Consider the following 9,344-nt stretch of genomic DNA (forward strand, 5'->3'; position numbering starts at 1 on the left):
TTATTCAGAATGGGATTAATGCAGCCCATCTTCTAGCACTGTTGGAAGGGTTAAGGAAATGTACATGAACTGCTAGGAATTTTCAGAAACCAAATAATGTGCCCCAGGTTACACGGTGTAACCTGGGGTAGGACCAAAACCCCGGCTTCCCTGTTCCCAGCCCCGTGTCTGTCCACTAGGCCACACTGCTCTTTGTGGTCTGACACCCTGTCACTTCTTTAATCCACTAGGGCAGAAGTCACAGACTGGTGGTCCAAGAGACAGTTCGTCGTTATAGCAGTTAAATTCTTTTTATTTTGTTACTGGCTTTAAGATTTATTTTTATTAATTTATTTTTCTGGCCGCATCGCACGGCATGTGGCATATTAGTTCCCTGACCAGGGATTGAACCCACGTCCCTTGCAGTGGAAGCGCAGAATCTTGACCACTGCACCGCTAAGGAAGTCCCCGTTTTTTTAAAAAATAGGAAATTTCACATAAAAACATGGATTTCCACTTTCCCTTGAGAAATCATTAGCTGTACAAATGCTGGGCCTGGTTCCTGCATGGTGACAATGGACCAGCCCTGAGAGGTAGCTGTCCCCCCAGGGCAGGTTATGGGCCCTGTTTTGCCACGCCCCACCTCCCAACAAATACCAGACTGCTTCTTCCATTTCCTCTCCCTTCTGGTCCCTTGAGCATCAGGGCACAGGAACACGTAGGCTTTTGGAGGGAAAGCCCCTTGCTGCCTAGAGGAAGACCTCGCAACACCACAGCCGATGAAAATTGAAAAGCATCCCTTAAAACACGTCCGCAGTGATTAGCAGGCTGGAGACATGATTTATGAAGAAGGATGAACACAGGAAATGTGCCGAGCTTGGCCAAACAGTGACGTGGGCAGAGATGCTCCGATCACGGGCCTCAGGAAGGAGCTGAGTCGTTAGGGGAGACTGAGGGGGCAACTCAGGGAAGCAGAAACTGAGCCATGGAAATTTTCAGCTGAATTATCAGGAAACTACCCCTAGAATCGTGAAAGCCTGGGCAGAGGGAGGAGTCGATGTGGAGAGGGAAGGGAAATGCCTTTCCTGTCTCTGGCTTCAAAGGAAGACACCAGATAATTCAACGGCCACAGAGGAAGCAGCTCTCCTGCAGAGAAGCTCTGTGGACTGCAGGAAGTGGCCCCAGGAAGGGTGATCAGCCTTCAGTCTTAGCACCCAAAGAAAGTGGCACTGCAGCCTGGCCTGCCTCAGCATCAGGGATCGCTATCAAAGTCTGGCCATGGGATCCTGGTTTTGGAAGACTAGTCTGTAGGAGCTTTAGTCAAGACTCTTCAGGTGCAACAAAGACCCAATTCAAACTGGTTTATGTGCAAAGGAAAAGTGTCGCCTTCTGTAAATGATAATTTCAGAGGTAGCACTGCTTCAGGAATGGCTGAATCCAGGGCTTCAACTGATATCATCAGGACCTGGTCTCTCTCCATCTTCTAACTCTGCTTTCTTCTACGTTGGCTTCATTCTCAGGCAGATTCTCCCCCATGGCGGTGAGTTGGGGACCACCAGCTCCTGGCTCACACCCTGGAGACCTCAGGGAAAAGAAAGCACACCTCTTTCCCATGAATTCCAGCAGACATCCCCAGATCAACTCTTATGGAACCAATTTTGGATCACGTGCCCATCCCCATTGTCACCAACCAGATTGATCTAGGGGTGTGAGGCGGTGATTGGCCATCCAGCACTCTGGGCCCACCCATGGCACTGGGGTTGGAGTGGGGTTGACACTCTGGGATCTGGAGAGACCAGCACTGAGTCTGGCCCAGGTCTCACAGTGGACCCTGCGTGCCCCGCCAGCCAATGAGGCTGGGACAGTCAACATCCTGGTCACTTGGTAAGAGCTGCCTTGGGGTCTGGGTGAAGCTGCAGCTCGAAAAACTCAGTGCCCACAGCCTACAGTGGTCTGGAGAAGGTGGGGTGCAGGGGCCCCAGGAGATCTACGTCCAGAAGGGCGAGAGGGCACATCCAGGCACCTAGAGTGCCCCCTGCCCCACCCCAGAGAGCTCTCAGTCTCAGCCTCAGAAAGGATGAGCCCCCTTCCCCTGCCCAAGGACTGGCTTGGGCACTGGCATGCGGTTCTAGCCAGGAAGGTGAGGGCAGCTGGATGGGGGAACCGGCCTGGGCTTCCGGAAAAGGTTGTCCTTGCTGATTTAAAAAAAAAAAAGATTTGATACAATGGTCCCTTTTCCACCTTTGGACTTCATCACTCTTCATCATGTCTGGATGGCACGGCTGGACCTGGGCAGCCGACGTGCCCCATGAGGGGAGGCAGCCTGAGGTTGAGCTGTGGTGCTGAGGGTGCCCGGGGAGGGGAGTCGTTGAATTAGCAAACCTGGAGCTGCCGCCTCCAGAAGTCCTGCCACGTGACACAGAGAGCGTCCTCGCTTTTGAAACTCACTGAGCTGGGCTTTCTGATACCTGCAGCTGCAAGCAGCCCACCTAGACAAGGACTAAAGGATGGCAGCCCTACTCAGAGCAGGCAGGGACGCGGCATGCTGAGTGCCCGGGGCCTGGCAGTAGCTGGGGGCCCAGGCCTCGCCGTGCACCCCTCAGTTTCAGCTGCAACAAACTACTTTTTCCATCACTTCTAGGCCCCAAAGGGAAAATTTTTTTCCTAAGTAACGTTCTTACTCTGGTTTAAATAAGCCTCCCTCGAAAAGGGAACCCTTCCACACTGTTGCTGGGAATGCAAATTGGTGCGGCTACTATGGAGAACAGTACGGAGGTTCCTTAAAAATCTAAAAATAGAGTTACCATCTGATCCAGCAATCCCACTCCTGGGTATATATCTGGAGAAAAACATGGTTCAAAAGGATGCATGCACCCCAATGTTCACTGCAGCACTATTTACAATAGCCAAGAAGCTATCTGTTGATGGGCATTTAGGAAGCAACCTAAATGCCCATCGACAGATGAATGGATAAAGAAGATGTGGTACATATATACAATGGACAATCACTCAGTCATTAAAAAGAATGAAATAATGCCATATGCAGCAACATGGATGGACCTGGAGATTATCATACTAAGTGAAGTAAGTCAGACAGAAAAAGACGAATACCACACGATATCACTTATATGTGGAATCTTAAAAAAAAATGATACAAATGAACTTATTTACAAAATAGAAACAGACTCACAGCCTTCGAAAACAAACTTCTGGTTACCAAAGGGGAAAGGTGGGGGGAAGGATAAATTGGGGGTTTGGGATTAACAGATACACACTACTGTATTTAAAATAGATAACCAACAAGGACCTACTGCATAGCACAGGGAACTCTGCTCAGTATTCTGTAATAACCTAAATGGGAAAAGAATTTGAAAAACAATAGATATATGTATAACTGAATCACTTTGCTGTACACCTGAAACTAACACAACATTGTAAATCAACTCTACTCCAATATAAAATAAAAAGTTAAAAAAAAAAAAAGCTACCCTTAAACAAGCCAGGGCCGTGTTCTTTGTACACGGTCAAAATAGAAAACCCCCCACCTCATTGTCCATCAGTGAGGGTAATTAAATTCACTGAACTACAGCCATGTGATGGCTGTGTGTGCAGCCGCTAGATTGATGCAGACACAAGAGATGCTTTGTATATACCATTAAAAGGGAGAAAAAATACACAAAACCATAGGTACGGTATGCTCCCAATGTCATATGTATATATTGATTCACAGTTTTTTAATATATACACACAGAGGAAAAAAAGACTGGAAGAAATACAACAATGTTTAGCCCTGGGTGGTGGAATTTGGGGGAATACTTATTTTCAACTTTATATTTCTACATAGCTTCAAATTTTCTACAATGAGCCTATATTAGGATGGTAACCTGAAAACTACAGTGAATATTAAAATAAAGCACTTGACAGCACTAGAGAACGTGCCGGAAGGAGAGACAAGAAGTCTTTGCATGTTTTCTGCAACAAGGTCCAGGGCTCCAAGCACGCACAGAGGCCACGTCAGGCCAGAGCTGACCGATCGTGCATCCCGGCAAGCACAAGGCTCACCCTGCCGATTATAAGGAAGAAAAAAGTCACAGGCTGAGATTCCTGGGCCCAGGAAGCCCCCCGAAGTGTGCAGAAGTAGCCTTCCCTCCCTCTGCGTCCAGTCACCTCCATCAAATCCACCTCCCACCAGATCTTGGGAGTTTCCTCCCCAAGACAAAGAGGCAGCCAAGCCCCCCGGAAGAGCGCTGTTATTGAAGCCAACCCCACACAGGCGACTCCCTGAGAGCCCCTCAGACTCAGGGAGTTTGGCACGTGGGAGGTTAATTCTCTTATCAAAACTGTACAAAATCCTAATTTTGCAGAGTGGCAATTTGGGGGGAAAAAAAACCCAGCAATGGGAAAATGTTGGTTATGCAGCACTAGACATTCAGTTCTCAGGGGATCAATTATAAAAACACTCATTCAGCTATTTCTATTCAAATGAACACCTGAAGAGGAGGCCTCAATGGTTTTAAAAGTGTGTGGATATTACTGGATAAATGTTAGTCCAATAAAAGAGATCATCATCCGCTATTTGTGTACATTTAAGTTGACACCAAAAAGATCTTTGTGGAGGATCGCTGCGGCTGCTTCTTTTCCTGCATGCATCTTTTAATCTCCTACTCCCTTAACACTTTAGGGACTGAAGAAAACAGACCAAATGCGGCTGGGTCATGGGTTTGGGTTTTTTTTTTTCCTCCTTCTTCTTCCCCCAAGATTAAAGGGACCAGGGTGCTGGGACGGCCATACCTGAAGTGGGGAGCCGAGGTCCGTCACACTGATGAATATGTAATGTCCTGCTCGGAGGCACAGTCACCATCTCTAATAAGAATTCACGAGTCTGTGTTTGAAAACAGACATTTGCATTTGCCCTGCGGTCACAGTACACGGACCATTCTTACTCAAAAATTTATTTTTCTTCTTTTTTTAAGGCCTGGAAATATTCCTTGCCCTCACTCCCCACCGACACACGCGTCCTTCGTTCTGGGTTCCCTTTAAACAGAAATTAAGAGAAGGGAGCCCAGAGACCCCGCAGCCCCTTCCCCTGAAGCTGCCGGACCTGGGGAGGACCCCAGCTTCCAGGGAGGGACTGCCTAGAGCCTGATTCCAGCAGATATACATACATTTTTCACGTCCAGCAGGTTTCTCAGGCCGGAATGAAATGCAGAATTAAAAGGAAGGGGAGCAAAACAAATGGGGAGGGATTTGGGGGTTCAACCACACCCCGTATGAGAAGTCAGGGTGGGATTCTCTGGCCGCGCCTGGGTACCCGACCGTGGCCGGTGGTGGCTGGTATTTCTCAGCCAGTGCAGCACAGGATTACCAGGGCGCCGTGGTTTCTGAGTTAAAAGTCCCTGGAAAAACAGGACCCAGCGGGTTGTTTCTGAAAACCGGACTTTTAAAAGGGGGTCTTTTTCATCCTGATCCATTAACTTGTTGGCAGTATCTGACAGGGGGCGGATGCCACCGCTTGGGGACAAGGAGCCAAGTCTGAACACCCCGTCGCTACCTGGGTCTCCCCTCCCTTGCTGCTTCCTCGGCGAAAGGAAAGGCGCTTGGCCTCCAAGGCGACCCCGGCCCCGTCCGCGCCGGTCGCGTGGCTGCGACCCCCGAGGCGACCCCGACCATCCGCTCTGACCGCATGGACGCGGCAGCGTGCGGCCTCCCGCAGACCCAGCGCTGGTCCCGCCCGAGACCCCCTGTCGAATCAGCGTCCCGGCCGGTGCTCGGCGGACCCCCACCGCGCCCCACTCTTTCCTGCGATGTCGGCCGAGGTCAAGGGCTGGGCCCACGAACACCGAGTTTTGCGCCTTCCTCCTCACTGCGGGCGCTCGGAGCCGTGGGCTCGCCGTGTGAGCGCGGCGCCTCCGCGGGGCCCGGCCTGTGCGGGATCGGTCCTGTCTCCGCTTCACCCGGGGCGCGGCCGGGGACAGGGCGGCGGGGGAGGATGGGCGCCGCGCGGTTCTGGGCCGAGCCCGCTGGCCGGAGAGGGCAGGTTCCTTTGTGGGCCGGCCTGGGGCCCGCGAGCCGAGCCCCCATTTCAGGGCTAACAGTGACACCTGCAGTTTAACCCGCCACATGTCACGCCGCGGGACAGCCGCCGGGGAGGGACTGGGCCTCCGGGCTCCACCCCACCGCCCACCTGGGGCCAAAGGGGCCAGGGTGGCCAGGGGTCCCCAGGGAGGGGGCCAGGCAACTCAGCCCTCTGGGCCTGATGAAGGATCCAGAGAGGCGGGGGACCCACCTGCTGCCCCCGGTCTGCAGCTGGGAGCCTCCAGAACCAAGGACCTGGGTGGGCTGCTCTCCCCCTGACCAGGGCTCCATGGAGCAGCCCTCCGGCCACCAACTTGGGCCAGACAAGTCCAGGGTCCTTGCTGGGAGGAGGTGGGGCTGTGCAGCACTTCCTCACCCGCTCCCTGGTCCTCTCTGACCCCACTCAGCGAGGGAGACGACCAAGTCCAATGCCCTCGTTTTACAGATGAGACAGGACCACAGAGCGGCAGCAGCTTGATCACGGTCACCCAGGACTGCCACGGGCCCCTTTCTGGCATGGCCATCATGGGAAAATGCAACTCAACTTTTCCATAGACGGTCCCCTCTCCGCCACAATCCACCCTCTGCGCTCACACCCGCGCGCGCGCGCGCACGCGCACACACACACACACACACACACACACACACACACACACACACACACACACACACACACACACACACACACACACACGGTGTGAGGGCAGCAGGTCAAAGCTGAGCTCTTCTCTGAATTCAGTGCCGGGTCCTGAGGCTGGTTTCAACAGCACTCGGCCTGCTTCCTCCCATTAGCTAGTTCACAAAAGTCTGAGAGCCAGGACTCAGGGAGGTGGGAATGAAAATGAACCGACAAGAAGATTTCTTTATAACTTTTCTCAATATTCTGCTGATTGCTAGCTCAGTAGCAGATGTGGTACGCCTAATGATGCATAGACAAGAAGCAGCCCCTAATCCCTAAATGAACTTCTCTCTAAATATATACAGGGGAAGCTATATAAACTCCACTGAGCCCCTCTGCTGTCCCTTCCGGCTACCCGAATTGAGTGACAGGAGGGAGTGGGCGCCTAGGAGAGAGCTGGCAGGGGCACAAGGAGGGCAGGGAGGAGAGGGTGGCCACCCACCACGCACACCGCCTCCGTCACGTGACCAAGCTGGCCTGGGCAGACAGGCAGCCCGACTTCCTCTCCACTCCCGCAGCGGGACCTGAGGGGCTTCCTCTCCAGGAGCCTACAGTGCAAACCCTGCACCAGCCAGCACTCTCTCCATGTAGGTGCTTCCCATTAAAGGTACCGAAACAATCCCCTCAGGTTGGCTTTTCTTCCCAGTCTTGGTCTCTGCAAAATACTTCTGTGGCAAAAATCAGCAAGGTTTTCAAACTGCATTTTTGATAAAGGAGGTTAAAAGGGCATCCGCCCTGGGCCTTCTGTGCTGTGTGCAGGCTCTGGGCCGGGGCCAAGGAGGGCCCAGGGGCCAGTGGGGACAGATATGAGTCCCAAGTGCAGGTGTGCGCCAGAGGCAGACCACTGGGCTCTAGGAACACAGACCGGATGGGCTCTGCATCCTCCTCTCTGCCCCGGGCCCTGCAGTAGTGCCAGGGAGAGGGCAGAAGAAACAGCCAGTGCAAAGGCTCCAAGGCAAGAGAAGGCCTGGCCTGGTTCAGAGCTGGCAGGTAAGTCTGGAGGCTGGAGGGCGGGGGTGACAGGGACCCTGGGAGCAGCCGGGGTAGGGCCTCCAATGCCAGGAAAGGAGCTTGATCTTTATCCTGCAGGAGGTGAAGGGGACCCTCGGTTCCCTCAGGTTGCTGCTGACAAATAAAGGCTCTTGCTGCCATGCTGAGTGGGTGGGCAGGAGGGTGGGTTCCAGTTCAAGACTCAAGTCCCAGAGATCTCAAGAGCCCAGTCAAGCCACTTCAAATAGCTGTTTAGCCCAGATGGCCTGCTCATCTGGAAGGAAACCCAAAGAAGCACAAAGACACACAGTGGAACAGAGAGTGAAATCACCCTCCGCCCAGCCCCTAGCCAAAGGAGAGCTTATGCATATGCAATGTGGGCCCACTCGGAAAGCTTTCCATTAGCCGCGTGGAGAAGCCGAGGCCGGGCCAGGGAATCTATATTTCACCTTACGTTGCACACAGCTGGGTTCAGACTGGCACCAGTGCTAATATGCAAAAAAGGCAGTATCTGTATTCATCAGGACTCTCCCTGAGAAGCCAGGAGGGGCTGGGCTTCTCTTGCAGAGCCAGCAAACAAAGAGAGGTGGGTGGGGCATGCCAGGGGGTGTCAGGCTGGCAGGCTAGAGCCAGAAGGGTCAGAGGCCACTGGAACGGCAGGAGAGACCAAGTCTTTGTCAAATCACAGATTTCCGGGGGGAAAAACATTCTTGATCAGACTGGAGACTTAGAACCCAAAGGAGCTTGGAGCTGGAAGCACCTCCAGGAACCCCCTATCAATTGGCCTCATTTTATTGATGGAAAAATTGAGGCCCAGAGAGAAGAAATAATTTTCTCAGAGACACACAGCCAGTTGTGATTTTTCTTTTTTTGGTTAATATGCAAATACAGTTGTGTTTAATTTTTGTTCATATAGATAAAGAAGATCCAGGAGATCCTTCGAAGGTCAGTCCTATCCGGGCCATGCTAATATTCTGCTAAGCACAGTGCGGAGAAAGAAAAAGCTGAAGGCATGATCCTTGCCTTCAAGATGCGTACATACTGTTGAGAATAAAAAGCCAAGCTCTGCTTCCCTGGTGGCGCAGGGGTTGAGAATCTGCCTGCCAATGCAGGGGACACGGGTTCGAGCCCTGGTCTGGGAAGATCCCACATGCCGCGGAGCAGCTGGGCCCGTGAGCCACAACTACTGAGCCTGCGCTCTAGAGCCTGTGCTCCGCAACAAGAGAGGCCGCGATAGTGAGAGGCCCGCGCACAGCGATGAAGAGTGGCCCCCGCTCGCCGCAACTGGAGAAAGCCCTCACACAGAAACGAAGACCCAACACAGCCATAAATTAAAATAAAGAAAGAAAGAAAAATTAAAAAAAAAAAAAAAAAGCCCAGCTCCTATGCAGAACACTTAGCAAACAAGAGAAAGCAAGCTGTAGTAAGAACTTAACGTATGGGGCTGTCTGCGGCCTCGGAAAAAGTCGTACGAGGTACACGTAGGTACACGTGAGGACGGTCTATGGACCACCAGCCTGCTCGCAGGAGTCCCCTGGGTCGGCATCACATCAGAGGGTGCGGTTCGAACGTATCCTCCAACTTGTACGTTTTTTTCACTTCACTCTGAGCCCAGTCACTC

The sequence above is a fragment of the Balaenoptera physalus genome, assembly GCF_965194825.1.
Source record: "Balaenoptera physalus genome assembly, chromosome: 2".
Taxonomy (NCBI): domain Eukaryota; kingdom Metazoa; phylum Chordata; class Mammalia; order Artiodactyla; family Balaenopteridae; genus Balaenoptera; species Balaenoptera physalus.